Below are 17,231 nucleotides of genomic sequence, written 5' to 3'. Positions count from 1 at the left end.
AAGGCTAAATACTATCATTCACTTATTTTCCAAATATTTATGAGTGCCTGCTATATGCCAGGCATCATGCTACCCCTGAAATGTCATGATGAGCAAAATGTCCTGTGTCTGCTCTGAGAGAATGACAGTCCAGTGGGAAAGACAGACAATGCAGAAATATTATAAATGAAAAAATTACAGTGATCATGACTGTGAAGAAGAGGGAAAGGGTGTTAGGAAAGTTTACAAAGAAAGTGTATGTGTGGGGCTGGTCTATTATAAGGGGGCAGGAGGGCTTCCCATAGAGTTGTACTGTGGAGCTGATTTTGACTGGGGAGGTGGTGCAGGGTGGGGGATGAGTGTGCCAGCCAGAGGAGGACCACATAGAAGCCTGAGGTGAGAAGGGTCCTAGCATGTTCTGGAACCAAAAAGAAGACCAGTGTGGCTGGAATATGGGGGAAGGGGAAGGCTGGGAGGACACTGGGCTGGGGAGGTGGACAGAGCCTTTTATATAATATTAAGTGTTGACAGGGTCTTTAGGCTAAAAAACATTTAGGGGAGCTGTTATGTGTGTAATTATTCCTAACTGAAAAGTTCAAAGTACTGTTGTTTGAGCTATATTTTGTTAAAATCAACAATGACAACAACAAACTACTGGGACAACAAAAATTTCTTCCTGGATTGCTTTTTAGATTGGGTATTTTCATAGTTGTATTAGTTTCCTAAAGCTGCTGTAACAAATGACCACAAACTTCACGGCTTAAAACCACAGAATGTACTCGCTCACAGCTCTGGAGGCCAGAAATCCACACTGGAGGCCTCGGCAGGACTGCACTCCTTCCGCAGCTCCAGGAGAGGAGGTTTTGTTTGCCTCTTCCAGCTTCTCGTGGCTCCTGGCATTCTTGGTCTTGTGGCCACAGAACTTCAATCTCTTCCTCCCTCTTCACAGGGGTCCTCACATGAGCTTCTTCTCTGTGTGTCAAAGCTCTCTCTCCTTTCTCTTATGAGGACTCCAGTCAGTGGATTTAGAGTAGATTTCTAAGTCCAGGATGATCTTAATCTGCAGATCCTTAACTGCATTACATCTGCACAAACCCTGTTTCCAAGTAAGGTCATATTCATATTCACAGGTACCAGGGGTTAGAACTTGGAGATATCTTTTTGGGGGACACAATTGAAGTCACTACAATAATGTTGATTTCAAATCATTATTACTAGATTATACTTGAGCGTTATTGCTGTGTTATTTCTTAGGGTATTCACCTCAATACTCCTCATCCATTCACCACCACTAAAGATGGCAGGTGCAAAGAGAAACAAGCAGTACACTGATTTGGACGTGGGACTCAGCCTGGCTTGGCCACTATCTTGGCCACTATCTGCTGTGTGACACTTAACTCCTGCAAGCCTCATTTCTTCACCTTAAAACGAGGAGTGACACTTGACCTTTACATGTATTATACCCTTTACATGTTTTCTATGAATCTACAACTTCATGACTCGCTTCATGGCTCTGCTCACTTTTTCTTGACCATGCTGAAGTTTTGGCCTCTGGTCCTCCTGCTTTAAAATATTTTATTCCTTTTCTGAGTCAGTGGGGATGGTGGTGGTGGGGCCTTCCCTGACCTATGTAGCTGGATTCCTACTCCAAATCCTTGCATAGAGAGAAACGGTTTTATAGAGGAATGTTTCATTGGAGATGAAACAATGATACTTTGGCAGCTGGGGCAATTCTTTTCTTATCCTTATTGGCGGATTAGTCCCCAGGTGAAGTTTATTTAGCACTTGTCATTAAAGAAACGTGAGTTGGTTAGAAGCCAGTGTGAGCAAGTAGAGAGAAAGTATGTTTCTGATTCAGTTGAATTATAATAAAACAAGCACCTCTGTACAGTTTAAGATAAACTCAAATGAACTGAATGCTATTTATAAAAGCTAAAACCCTTATTAACTTGACAGCAGCATTATTATTAGGCAAAGTGTGATATAACATAGATACAGACTCAAAATGGACATAAATGATGCCCATCGTATTTATTTATGACAAAAAATAATCAGCATTGTAAGCACTAGTGATGTTAGGTTTTCTGTTGAAAGTGATTCTTTCTCCATACGTCTGGGGTTTGAGTTCATGTAGCCACCAAACTCTGCCAGAGTTTAATGAGGTTCTCAAAGGTAGGAGATCCATTTAGTCAATGTAGGTGTCTATGAAAGAGCCAGAAACATTAGTCTGGCAGGGTACCAAAGGGAAAGAAATAATTGAAAAGGAGGCATAAAGGGAGAAGAAAGACAGCTATTAAAAAGTTGAATTCTAGTAGAATTATGAGGGTATTTTTACAGCACTCGGTTTATTTTTAGATGGCCTCCTCCATAGATAGACCCCCAACACAAAATGCATCACAGAAAAGTACAAAAGAGCAATAGTCCTTTTTATGAGATTCTGTTCATAGGGAAAGAAAAAGAAGATTTAGCCAGCAGCAGGAATTTGTTCCACCTAGCTTTAAATGGAAATCACTTTTAAAGCAGTTATGGAAAAATTTAGCTGGGTTCCCAAACAATATAACTTGTTCAGTGCAAAGTCTGATTCACGGAGCTTCTGCCGGCAAATCATTATTCTTGCACTACAAGAAAAAGGGTGTATTGTTCCCTGTTACAGAAGAGCTAGGGAAAAAGAACATGATAGTCAGTAGAGGAGCTAAAGAGACTTGATTTATAGATTATATTGACTCACTAGTGTGGAAAGAAAAAGTAACCCATATCTAATCTTTCAATTCTTCCTTTGAGGCATCTTTCAGATGTGTACCTTCCTCTCCATGACTTCTGAATGTGTCTTCATGCCGTCCCCTCCCTCTTGTTCACCTGCGTTGCCATCATAGTCCCTCGCTCCCCAGCTGGTGTACCAGGTATCTGTCTGCGACACTTAGCCCCATTCCCACCTTATTCTGTGATCTCTTCTACAGCACAGGAACTGGCAGTGTAGGAACTACATTTCCCAGAACCCCTTGCCAAACAGAGCTTTGATTTGGATGCGATCAGTAAGAAGCCCCTGTGGGAGATTTGGATGGCACAGAAGTGTGTGTTGGGGCAGTGGCCTGCTGACATGCAGAGTTTGGAACCTAAAGGGTTTTTAGTAGCCTTTAGAAGTTCACCAATAGATACCGGAGGCTGCTGTGACCTGTGGGGAAGTTTCCTTGAATTTCTGACCTGCCTGGAGTCAATGTCTAATCCCTCGGTAGCCACTGGAGAAGCTGAGGCCAGCAGTGACCGGCCTGCCTCAACCTCAGCGACTCCTTTCCGTCACTCTCATAAGCACATAGTGACCCACATCAGATCCCTTCTTCCTTGGAGCGTTGAGGAAAGGTTCTATTTTTCTGATTGCTTACATCACTGCTCTCTGGAGCCCGGAAATCATCTATCACAGCTCCTTATTTTATGGATGAAGCTCAGAGAGATTAAGTGACTTGCTCAAGATCACTCGGCTCCTTAGTTATGGAACCAAGCCTGGAATCAATCTCTATCCTAACTTCCGGGCTGGCGCTAATTTCTATTAGGTTTCCTGCCTCTGTAGATGTGTATACCATCTCCTCATGTTCCCGCACATTTTTATACCCTATTTTGTTGTATCTATGATGCCAGCAGTTATCATTGTTTCACGAAAAAAAAAAAAAACCTAAGAAAACTACCACCAAATAAACGGACTCGGTAAATTTTAATCACTGCAAAATTTTATGCTTGCTGAAAAAACTCTTTTCACTTTAATTATGGATTTTTAAATTATTTATTGCATACACATAAAAAATAAAATATAAGCAAAATAAATTGGGTTAGATATTTCTGAAACTTCCTTTCATGTAGAATATGACTCTTTGAATCATGTTTTTGATTCAGAGTTATTAAGCCTAATTATATATAATTCTGTATGAATAATATATATTAAATATATTATGTATAAATATTATAGATAATGGATATATAATAAATGTATATAATTAACTTACACAGTTAACATAATTAAATGTATATTTTATGTTTATATATAAATTATAATACATTTATATATAAAAACAATATATTGAAATATATTAATAAATAGTTTTAAAATATAAATTTCTATGCCATCAAGAGATAAGGTGAGGTCATATTTCCTTAAAAAATGTTAACTGTAGTTTGAATTTTGTGGGTACATTGTAGGTGTATATATTCATGGGGTATACATTACACATTGGTGCAGACATGCAATGTGTAATAATCACATCATGGATAATTGGGTATCCATCCCCTGAAGCATTTATCCTTTGTGTTGAAAAAATATGGAATCTTTATGAATTTATGTGCCATTCTTGCCCAGGGGCCTTGCTAATCTTCCCTGCATTGTTCCAGTGTTAGCATATGTGCTGCCAAAGCAAGCGCAATATAACATTTAAATCTGTTAAGCAACTAAAATGCTGTGGTGCGAGACTCTTAAGTCATTTGGCAATGACATAGAACTAGACTTCTTTTTTTACTTTTGCTTCCTGTATGTTAAACATATATAATACACTGTCTCACCCATCCTCTTTCAAAACAAGTAGTTCCTAGGAATAATAAGAGTGGTCTGTAATTGTCTCTGAGGTTTTCTTGCAAGATGCTGACATGTGTCTTACACGTTGTTCTCCTACATGTAAGCATTGCTTGTGACATCACAACTGCCACCTGGCTGAAGGCAACTATAAGATGTCATAGATTCTAAGATACATCCCAATTTCAGAAATATTACAATAAAAAAATCGTGTGTCACAAAATTTATTCAATTTTTAGTTCTGCTCTGTTCATTTCTGGGTCTTCAGGAAGAGTGTATGTGTTTTCAAGGTATAGTTAGTAGCATATAATTATTTTTAGTGTCTCAGAATACAGGCGTACTTGGGGATTATTAAAATATGACTTTTCCTTAAACTGAAACTTGTATCTTATGTATTCATAATGCTATTGTTTTAATGTAACTAATCACTATAAATTATGATTAATTTAATGTCTTTAAGGCATAACATATACAGCTTTAATTCTTGTTTGGACCCAACAAACATTTATTGTTTTCACATTACCAGGCATATTTGCATCTCAGGAGATTATTAACTCTCATACTTAATAAGAATTCCTCTAACTTGAAAACTCAAAGATTAAGATTTCTGTGATATCTATGTATAGATAGCAAGGCTATGGTAATGGAATTGGTAAAATCTAGTTTCGTTTGAGAAAAATAAGGCAGAAAACGAAATTGACTTCTTTGAGAGGATACACTTGCCATCTCTTCTGTTTCTTAGAAAATGGGTTTTTACCGTGCTTGTTCATAACCAGTACCTGCTTCTTGAACATGTGGCTAAGAAGAAAAAGTAGCCTAGCAGTCAGCAGGAACTTGCTAATACACGAGAATGTTATAAGGAATAAAGTAATGCATACAAAGCATGTCACCTGCCAGATGTGTTTCCATCTGTTGCTCAGACTTTTATCTTATTTTCCCTCCAACCAATTATATGGTCTTTCCATACTTGGCAAATAGTAGGCAATCAATGAATGATAAGTTCCTTCTGTTTCCTGCTCTTGCTCCAAAGTTAAAGCAGGGCAAATACTTGGGTTGAAAAGATTTTTCCTTCTTTACAGCTTGCCTACAGTTTTGAAGAAAGTAGATGTAGTGGACTGAATGTTTATGTGACCCCCACCAAATTAATACGCTGAAATCTTAACACCCAAAGTGATGTTAGGAAGTGGGGCCTTTTGTGGGGTTGTAGGTCATGAGATGCAGAGCCTTCACCTATGGTATTAGTAAGAGGCCCCAGAGAGTACATTTTCTCCTCTGCTAGGAAAATTCACAGCCAGAAAGAGTCATCTATGAACAGAAAACTCCCCATCGCCAGATACCAGATCCGCCAGTGCCTTGGCATATCTTGGACTTCCCAGTCTCCAGAGCTGTGAGAAATGAATTCCTGTTGTTTATAAGCCACCTAATTTATGTTTTTTTTTTTTTTTAAATAGCAACCCAAATGGACTGAGACAGTGTGTACTCCAAGTCACTCACAATCTCAGATTGACACCTGTATGAATGCCCCATGGAAACAAAGTCCATCATAGCACGTTTGGACTAGAATGGGTGCCCGAGACGCTTTTGGCCTAAGGTTGCCATGCAGATCCACTTCTGGAGCAAGGCAGCTCCAGGATTCTGGGAGACCTTCTCGCAGTAAGCAGATGTAAGATTTCTACAGGGACTCCGTGGGATTCACCAGAGCCTGTATGTGACACTTGTGACCTCTGCTTTGCTGGGGACCATGTGGCCACCCTAGCTGCTCTGTATTCCCCACAAGGATTCAGGAAGATGCCCAGTGGTCACTCTGACCATCACAGGCCAGTTCTAATTGTTACTGTGGAAAGGACCTTAGGATATGTGAAAATTGACCGTATGCTCCTCCAATTGTTCTTGTATACACATCATTTAACACTGGAAAGTAGTACAGTAGAGTGTTCATTATTTGTGTGGGTTTTCCAGCTAGCCAGACAAGTTCCAAGGCTGGTTCTGTTACCTAGTGTCCTATGACCTTGATTAATTAACTTAACACTTCCATTTCAGCGTTTGTGATACTGGAAAAATGCCTGTCTCACAGGGTTTTTTTTGTGAGGATTGAATGAGATATGTACATGAAATGCCTGGCACAGAGTAAGCACTAAATATGGAGAGCTATTATGATCATTGACAAACATGACATTTAAGACTTTTAATTCAACATCATTAGCTCATCTGTCTTATTGACACTTAATCAAGACTTTCTAAAGTGTGAGCTCATATTAATTTCCCAGTAACTCAGCTGTCTACTTGAGTTCATTTTCTTTCACCCAACTGAAACTAACTCCTGTGGCATGATTGATTTTGCCAGAGTGATTCTGCATATCTTAAACAGGATCTTTCCATCTGCTGTTCAACCCCATCTGTTCTTGCCTCCAGCTGATCCAACTTCATATCCAGTTGGTAGAGGGCCACCTGAAAAAAACCTGCAGTATGTTCTGATGTCCTGAAGAAATCTTGAGAAAAATTCAGCATAAAGAGTTCAGTCACTTGGACACACTAAAGGCTCAATAAATTATTTTAGGGGAAATGGGGAACTTGCCATATGGTGATGTTTCTTGGTGGTGAAACTAGGTCATACCAAAGTTAGAACAAACAAGGAAAACTCGTGCCTAGCAGAGTGCTATGTGCAGTACAGACTCTTTGTACTCACGAACTGCTATTATTATGTGGGAGAATTGCAAATCCTTTGAAGGTGATAAATATTCCAAAGATGTATCACTTCATTTTTAATGTATTATTATTATTTTTATATTAAAAGTATGATATTTTAGATGATTAGAGAAACTAGGACGTTTAAGACTTTAATTGCTCTTTCACAAAATATGCACTAGACTGCATTCACTTGAGCTGGAGTATCAGTGAACATTTATGAAGAAAGAGATGCTTCTCTGAGTGGTGTAGCATGGTGTAAAAGCAACAGCACTGAGCATCACCCCAAAACAATTTGCTTGTGCTTATTAGACGCCAGATGTTGTCAGATGCACTTTGCCTTTATTACCTTCATGTATTTTATCAAATTAAGAGACAATTTATTGTTTGATGCCCCATCATTTTATGTGGCACTTCCACAAAAGATGGGCCATTGATTTTAAGAATCATCCCAATTAAAATGTGAAGTGTGCCTATGTCATAGAATGGAAGAATATGATAATCTATGATTCTTTATAACACCTCCATGACGGTCATTTTACATGTGAATAAATTGAAACTCAGTGATATTAAATGAAATGCCCAAGCCCCTTCCAGCTAGAAAACAAGGAAATCTGGATTGGATCCAATTTTGTCTGCTGCCTAAAATCTGTATTAACCTTGGGCTTCAATGCCCTGGTTCTGAAGTGATTGTAGTTCCAGAGATAGTAAGTACCAGTGAGCAAAGCTCTAGAATGAATTTGTACATCTAATGCTGTACCTGGAAGCACATCTTCATATCTGAAATAAGTACACTACACTCACCCATTTCTTCCCCTTTTTTTCCCCTAGTTTCTTTCCTCATTCCTTGATGATCTACATAGAAAATCATGTTTTAAACGAATTCCTTTTCTCTGTTCTGTATCCTAAAGGCTCGCCTGTTTTGACAGTAATGTAGCTCACATCAGAAATCATGGGAATAGGATGAATGAATTTCTTTAAGGAAAACTTAAAGGTTTCTCTCCTTTCTTGTAGAATTTCTATTATAATAGAAATAATGGAAATATGCTTTATCTTTGATTAAATAAATGATGGGTTTAATGTAAGAAGTCACTGCGTTACTTGCTTCGGCCTGGAAAACAACTGGTCAGAAACCTCCCCAGCATTCTACCTTCTCATACTTTCTAAATCATCTCCTTCCCACCTTTTTGGGCTCTATAAGAATATAGCCAGCATCACAGGAGCTATCTATTTCTTCTTCCTGTGACTCTAAGAGCCCCAAGTTCAAAACCCAAAGCTTGGCAAGAAAAAAATCCTAAAGGTAAGTAACATATTTCAATCATTTTACCAATCTCTTTCCTCTTTCCTCCACCAAATACACAGAGGATATCCCCTGACGAGTTTTACAATCTAATTTGTTTAGTAGATCTTCTGGCCCACACTATTTACAGAAAAATATTCATTTACTCAACAAATTTTTCTGAGTACTTTTTATGTACTATGCTAAGCACTTTACATTTACTATGTAAAACTTACACAACCACTTGGGTAAATTTGGTTCCTAGGGATTAACTGGATTGCAAGGCCACGAAGCCACAGAGTGCTTGACACCATGCATAGGGAAGTCAGGTTGACTCAGAGCCCTTACTCCATCTGCCTGGGGCAAACAGAGAAAATTTTTGGCCTAGGATATTTTTCATCAACAGTGAGTAATTACTAAAGTTATTACTAGCAGGGATTTCAGCCCTTAAAATGTGTTCAGCTTTTATCCTGTGTATAGTGAAACCCCGTCTCTACTAAAAATACAAATAATTAGCTGGGCCTGGTGGCAGGCACCTGTAGTCCCAGCTACTCGGGAGGCTGAGGCAGGAGAATGGCGTGAACCCAGGAGGCGGAGTTTGCTGCGAGCCGAGATCACGCCACTGCACTCCAGCTTAGGCGACAGAGCAAGACTCTTTCTCACAAAAAAAAAAAAAAAAAAAAAAAAATCAGCTTTTATTTAAAGGGGATATCCACTTAATGATATTCTTTCTTATTTCTTGATGAGACCATAATGATGGTTAAAAGAACCAAGTGAATTCATTAAATTTTACTGTTATGGGAAATTCTGTCCACTTTTGTCCTGTGACTATTAGAAATGGATTTTTTTACACAAGTTTTTTCACTTCAAAAAAATTCCAAGCCCTTTTTATTCATCCCAGAGTTCTCTATTTGTTGAAGTAGCTTGTTGTTTGTATCAGTCAGTGAATTGAGTTTGAAGTCTCACTGAAATCTCTGATAAAATATTAGAAAAAACCTGGGGTATAAATGCCAAATGGCTGTTTTAGAGTCCCCATTACATTTGAATTTGATAAGTCTATGGATCATATATATAGCATGCTATGACTTTTTACTTTCCATTCTCTGGCCAATATTAAACTGTAAATTGAAAGGAAATTCTTGGTCACCATCAAATTGATTGATTGAGTCATAAGCCAATCTTTAAGTCAAACTAATGTCAAATAGGACATAGAATTCTGGGATAGTTCCAGTTATAGAATCAGAATTATAGATTCTTAATTTGGAATAAATTATAGGATTATGCTATCACTTACAAATTTTAAGTATGCATTGAACTAGGTTTTGTGTTTTCCTTTTGTGTTCCTTTTATTATTTCTATTAAGGAGCTCAGCCAAAATATCCAATTACTTTTTCCCTATCACTGTTAAGACATTTTCTTAGTGTTCTTGGCTTCAGTCTTTCTCTAAACCCGTCCTTCACATGACTGCCATATTGCTGTTTATAAAACTCATATTATATCCCAGCTTGTAAACTTTTGATGGCCTTCTATTGCCTGGCTTATAGGAGAATGCCTACAACTCCTTAGCCTGATGTAAATTACTACCCTCAATCAACCCTCAAAGTTCTCGCCCTACTTTACTACCTACTATCCCTCTACAAAAACCAAGGAACCGAAGTGAGAATGGCCACCTTAAGGTTTCATGCAAAACCTTTTGCCTTTTTTCTTATATTTTACATCCTACCTTCTATCTTCAACATCCACCCCCCATATCATCTTTTTGAAAAACCTTTCTTAGCCTCCTCAGTACAGAGAGATCTCTGCTGCCCACCAACTCTCAGAGCACTTCTCTCTCTCCACCCCTTGTTTAGTGGTTGTCATCTCTTCTCTCATTTCTTCTCTATTTCATCTCTTCTCTTGATTTGCTGCATATGTATCTTCTCTTTTTATCTGGATTGTAAAAATTTTGTGAAGGATATTATTCCAGTGTTTGCAGATAGCGAGTGCAGGGTTTCTATCTTCAACAGAAATCTTATGTCTCTTTAGATGTTTATTTTCAATTTTATTGGAGAATACTATTATCATACATCAGTGTGTTCTTTCTGAGGAACAACAATCCTAGTTTCTCCTCTCAAAGTACACTTTTACAATAATGAATTATTCTATTTATAGCTTTGTTATAAACTTTCTTCAAGTTCTACCCAACTATATTAATTGAAGTTGTGAAATATAGTATTAGATGCAATTATAATGTAAAACACATCAAGTCTGAGTAGAGCAGAAGGGCTTGCCTCAATAAATTGTTGGGTCAATACTCCATTAACGACCAATCTGGTGTTAGTAAGAATGCTTGCCAGAAGTACTGCTCAGGATATCTATAAACTGCACAAACCCATAGAGACAAATATGTACATATTGTTTGCCTCTTTCAATTTTCTTTTAACAGCTCAACATACATAATTGAAACAAGAATTATTTTTGTTTCAAAGCATGAAAGTAACTGTAACTATTGAATCCTAACATTTTTAATGCTTTAAAAATTAGGTAAATATTTGGTACATAAAATCTTAGACTCTATTTAAGCAGAATTTTACCTTCAGCACAATCCGTAGCAAGTAAATTTACCAGTACCTCGGAATACTGTAAAATTAATTTCCTTTCCATTACTTGAATCCAATACTTCCTCAATTCTCATTAAGCAAAATTTCCTTCTCCCTGTCTGCCTTCCCTATATGGAAAGTGCTGGATGCCATTATGGTATCACGTGACACACTTCTTTTGTTTCTAGTGTCCCCCAGACAACTACTCAGAGCTTTCCTTTTCAGGCATTGTGTGACCACCATTCACTTCTCTTACTCTTTAAATATTGATTTGAGGCTCTGCAACAAAAAAAAAAAAAGGAAGCTGGTAAAAGAGGCTTTTTTTGGGTGATACTGTGTTTTGGGACAATTTTTTCAAGTATTAAGAATCATATCATTTTATGACTAGGGAGGACCAAACTGAAGTCCAGGAAAATGACTGTCCAAGAAGATCCACAGTTACCTTTTTTGATACTCATATTGGTGATACAGACATGCCCAAACTCGTTCTTTCTGACATGAGATTTAATGATAGGTACCATTTCCATATGGCCTAAACTGTTTGGTAAGCAGGGCTTATCAAAGCCCTGTAAGAATATGGTGAAATTCTGTAGTATTTGAACTTTCCCCCACCTCTCCATACATTCATACCCAACTCTATCATAGACTTGAATGAGGTAGCAAGGCTTACTAGCTTCTCAAGACCTCTTCATCACAGCCAGACTTGAGAGTAGAGTTTCCGGGTCCACATCTTACAGATATGTGCCCCATCTTTACTACTGGAAGACAACAAGGAAGGAAGAAATTCTACTCTCTGTGATAGTTTAATCTGAAATGCAAGCTTAAGAATTCCAGAAACTGGAAAAGTATTATTTCAGCCTTTTGAATAAAGGAGAGAGTACACAGTTAAACCTCTGAAGGTTTCACCAAGCCCCTCAAAGTGAATTTCTGCTAAATAGAATCTCGAGACACTAAACACATAATATTGGCATGAAGAATGTCTGGGTATTCAATAAAAGGTTTACTGGTTTATACAGATAAGCCATCCCCATACACCTTCTGAATGCCTTGATGTCTGCTAGAAAGACAACACAAACCTTACTCATGCCAGGGAGACAGTAAAATAGCCTTCTTACATTGAGTTATTTGCTGCTATATTTATTTTTCTTTTTAAATATAACAATTGTTGGATTTTACAAATTAATACCAAAATGTCAAAATAAATAAAAGAGAACTCTACTACTTTTGCTCCTATTTTGTGAGAGTACCAGCTATGGCAGTATTTTCTTTGTTTTAAGCCATTCACCTATGGGCACATTCCGTGGCTTCAGTAATTTTTTTTTTTTAGCCCTTGCTTGCAAGTAATTGGTATTGATTTTTGCAGGTTACTGCTAATGTGTTTAGTTCCGAAAAGAAATCTAACTGTACCCCTCTCATCCTATAGTCCCTAGAAGAAAATAATATGTATAACTTCAGAGCAAATTGCAGTGGTATACAACTTCTTTAGGCAAAAATTAGGGGTGGTTGCCAAGTTTTTTCAGCATGTATGGCTTCATACCTCAAAGGTAGTGATGTTTTAACCTCCGCATTATTTCAATTCAATGTGCTGATATATGAAGTGTGATGGTAGTGGTTAATACTCCTTATGCTAGAGGAGTAAACAACGTAGAAATCTCATTTAAGAACAAGGCCCTAGGGAGTGACAAGAAATAAGTCTACCTCTTAAATCAGCACATTCAACTGGGTCGGTCATTAACAACATTGGCACTAATAGCTTTTAGCAGCAGGGCAGCTGCTGATTACAATTGGGTTTCCTGCAACTGTGGCTGCAGATCTGAAGCCTCCATTACAAAGGCAGAAAACTGGGGGAATGCACATGAATTCAAGGTAGAAGGGAAAAGCAAGTGGAGTGTGTAGACCTGGAAGAAAAGGATTCACAATTTTCCATATAGTTAAACACAATTTTGAATATCAGCAGATGGCGTCAGTAAAGGGAGTTGAATATATGGTTTGGAAAGCTTCGGATTATTGCAAAGCAAGCTTTATTATCCAGAATCAGCTCAAGAAGCTAGTACCTACTGTAGAAGACAAGGTTTCCTTCTGCTAAAATATATTTTCTGTACCAACTCTTGTTTCTTGCAGAGTTGACAAATAGCAAATAAGAGTAGAGTAGTAAAAGTTATAATAAGAAATTTACATATCATTGTTTTTCTAGGTAACAAGGCAAAAAGCTCACACCTTAAATGACAGCCATATTTTTGACTGAAAGTGTCTCAGCGATGTCATATACATCGCAATGATAATCATCAGCATCCAACTTTGAAACATCCACTTGGGATCATATTAGTGGGGCAGTATGAATGATCAGGGCACAGTTCCCTACGGCAGTATTAATGACGCAGTGGAATCAGTCAAGGACAGTTAACACAGCTGATGTGGGTAAATAGGGTGGATAAAGGAACACGAGATAAACTGTTATTATATACGAACATGTTGACATAATCTGGCAGGCTGACAAAATAGACAACACTCCAAAAATATATCTAGAAGTCAGATTAAAAATTTCAGTGGAAACTTGCAATACTTCCAACAGGGTGGGATTTTATATAAAATAGACTCTTTTTGGATTTATTCATGGGATTTCATCACTTAAAAAGTGAGAACATCTTGTTATAAAGAAGCTTTTCATGTAAGAATTTTTGATATGTATTTGCTAAAGCAACACCCAGATATGCCCACCTGGACATACACAACAGTTCCATTTATCTACTGTTATATAGAGCACTTGAAAGAGTCATCTAAATCTTCTTTCTTCATTTCTTTCTTTTTTTTTTTTTTAATTTTTGAGACGGAGTCTCGCTCTGCCGCCCGGGCTGGAGTGCAGTGGCGTGATCTCGGCTCACTGCAAGCTCCGCCTCCCGGGTTTACACCATTCTCCTGCCTCAGCCTCCCGAGTAGCTATGACTACAGGCGCCTGGCACCGCGCCCGGCTAATTTTTTGTATTTTCAGTAGAGATGGGGTTTCACCGTGTTAGCCAGGATGGTCTCAATCTCCTGACCTTGTGATCCACCCGCCTCGGCCTCCCAAAGTGCTGGGATTACAGGCGTGAGCCACCGCACCCGGCATTCATTTCTTTATTTCTCATTCACTTTCATGTATTGGGAGTGAAGTGGGGAGGTGAGTACAAAATAAAGAGTTCAGCCACTTTCCATCATATTCTAGTCCATCTTCTGTACCCACCACTCCATAGAAATTGGTCTTGTCAAACCATAGAAGACTTCCATGGGACTAAATCTAATGGACAGTTCTCTGTCCTCAGTTGGAACATTTGGGGGACATTTCTTCTTTTTTTAAAAAAAGAAGAAATGTTTCTTGGCTTATGTGATATAACTTCTGATTTTCTTCCTTTCTCACTGCCAACCCCTTCATAATCTGTTTTCTTCCCCCAACAAAATGAATGCTTTTTGTTTTTTGATCTTGATCAGATTGTTTTACTCTTTCAGTTACCTCCAATAACCTTTAGTAGCTTTTTATTTCACATAAAATAAAACCTAAATACCTCATAATTTCCCTAAAGTTCAGCTTGATTTAGCCCCTGCCTGTCTCCACAATTTTATTCTGCACCACATTCACCATGCTCTTCCACCTTGCCTTCCTTCCTGTTTCTCCTCAGCCATTTCCTTTTTCAGGGCCTTTTCCTTGGCAGGTTCCTCCCCAACACCCACATTCTTCACACCTCTGAATCCTTCCTGGCATTCCAATCTCAGGTCCTAAGTTACCACACTGAAAGAGCTTCTCCAGGACTGCCATTTCACATTCCTCTTGCCTCTTTCTGTCATGTTTATGTTATCCATAGCACTTATCACATTCTGAAAATATCTTTTTTATTTGTTTATGATTTATTGTTTTCCCTCCACTGGAATGTACACACCATGGGGACGAGGAACATGTCGGTCTTGTTGCCTTCTGTATTACCAAGGCCAGAAACATTGCTTGATACATAATAGGCACTCAATAAACATTTGTCAAGTAAAACAGATATTAAAATTTCAAGGCCTAAAAAATATCTAATTGGACCTAGAAAATATTATTCCAATGAATTGCCCCCTCAAAGTTTTATCTACTCTGAGAAATAATACATTTTCTTTATCACTTACTCTTTAAAAATTTTTTTTATAATTAATATAGTCATGTTGTTTAAAAATATAATAAAAATTCCTATTCCTGTTCATATTCCTGTCACAAATCTGCCCAGTAACTATATACTGCTACCTGCCATAGGTAACTATGCCTGTAGTATCATTTGTGTCCTTCCAAGATTTTTAATGCAAAGTCAAGCATACATGAACATATGTTATTTTCTCTCTCTTTTTTTAGACAAATAGTAATAAGCTAGACATATTAATCTGTACTTTTTTTCCATTCAACACTCTTTTAAAGATATTTCCACATTAGCACCTAAAGAGCTTACCATAAAACTCAGAAATGAAGGTACTGCAACACAACCATAAACATAGACAAATAAATCAATGGGACAGAAAAGATAATGTAGAAATAACCCACAGTTATATGGTCAATTCATCTTTAACAAAGGTTCCTAGGGAATTCAATAAGGAAAGTCATTTTAATTTTTTTCACAAATATTTTTGAAATGACTGAATAATCTAACAGGAATAAATTGATCCTTGCCTCACACCATATACACAAATTAATTCGAAATTGATGAGTAAAAACTCTAAAAGCTAAAATTATGAAACTTTTGGAAGAAAACATAGTAGAATATTTTTTATGAACTTGGGGAGGCAAAGCTTTTTTAGATAATACAGAGAAAGTGCTAACCACAAAGAAAATAAATTTAAATTGAACTTAATCAAAATTAAAGACTTCTCTTCTTTAGCATATTATCACTAAGAAAATAAATAGGCAGATCATAAAATCATAGACTGGCATAAAATTTATGATTCAAATATATATCTCAAAGGACTTAGGTTCAGAATAAAGTACTTATATAACTCAATAATAAAGCAGCAACTAAAAAACAGACACATTAAACAGACATTAAACAACAAATTGAACAGACATTAAACAACAAAAGACATGCAATAACCAATAAGCAAATAAAACAGTGCCCAGAATCATTAATCATCAGGGAAATACAAATTAAAACCACAATGACAGATCACCGTACACCCACTGGAATGGACCAAATTAAAATTAAAACTCTGACTGCTGTACCAAATGTGGTAAGGGAAAAGCAACTGGAACTACATCATTTTGCTGGTGGACATGTAAATTGGTATAACTCCTTTGGAAAATCATCAGATTCTTATAAATTTAAACATATACCTACCTTACAACCTAGCAATTCCAGTCCTAGGGAGAATTTTTTTAAAAAAATAGGTATATAAAAAGATGCACACAAAAATGTTATAGCAGCTTTATTCACAATATTTCAAAGCTAGAAACATCCCAAATGGCCACAAACTGAAAAATAGGTGAATAAATTGAGGTGTGTTATTTAATGAAATACCATTCAACATGGACTAAACTCTAAAATATTTTTCTGATGCAAAAAGTCAGACCTTGAAGAGTATAATCTGTATTACTCTATTTCTATAAAATTACAGAACAGGTGAAATGAATCTGTTAATAGAAATTAGATCTACATTCTCCTTTGAACTGAAAGGCACTGATGACCTAGGAATTGGCATGACAGAATTTTCTAGGTTGATGAAGATTTTCTATTATCTTGATGAGTGTGGGATACACAGGTGTATGCATTTGTCAAAATTTATCAAACTGTGCTTAGAGTCTGCATTTTATGATGTAAAAATTACATTTCTATAAAAACACTATAATTAAATAAAATAACCTAAGGTATAAAATAATAACAATATAAGTAACATTTAAATAAAAGGAATTTTTAAAATGAGAATCAAGATCTGGAATACAGAATTCATTACTTAGATGGGGTTGGAGAAAGGAAGATAAAGGTATATATAATGGGCACTGACTGGTAGACCTTTTCAGCAACGTTGTTGAAAAGCTGAAGTGAAAAAGGCACCATCAGGAAGGTGGACAAAACTAAAGGCCTGCGTTTCCCATTGTACCTTTTTTCTAGTGCTGGTATAGCTTACAGCAAAACTTCAAGAGCTAGAACCATCTATCTGAGAC

At 37.1% G+C, this 17,231-nt stretch overlaps 1 protein-coding gene and 1 non-coding gene across 2 annotated transcripts in view; both read right to left on the bottom strand.

Annotated features, from left to right (window-relative positions):
* CNTNAP2 (contactin associated protein 2) overlaps window positions 1-17,231 on the bottom strand; it is a 2,249,322-nt gene that overhangs the window by 568,014 nt on the left and 1,664,077 nt on the right. The window lies entirely within an intron of this gene.
* Window positions 4,280-4,386, bottom strand: LOC114677161 (U6 spliceosomal RNA). Its single transcript, XR_003728468.1, has one exon. It is a non-coding gene; the product is annotated as a U6 spliceosomal RNA (small nuclear RNA).

Source organism: Macaca mulatta, chromosome 3, assembly GCF_049350105.2.
Source record: "Macaca mulatta isolate MMU2019108-1 chromosome 3, T2T-MMU8v2.0, whole genome shotgun sequence".
NCBI lineage: Eukaryota > Metazoa > Chordata > Mammalia > Primates > Cercopithecidae > Macaca > Macaca mulatta.
Note: the sequence above shows the minus strand (reverse complement) of the source record. Positions and strands in the feature narration are given on the sequence as shown.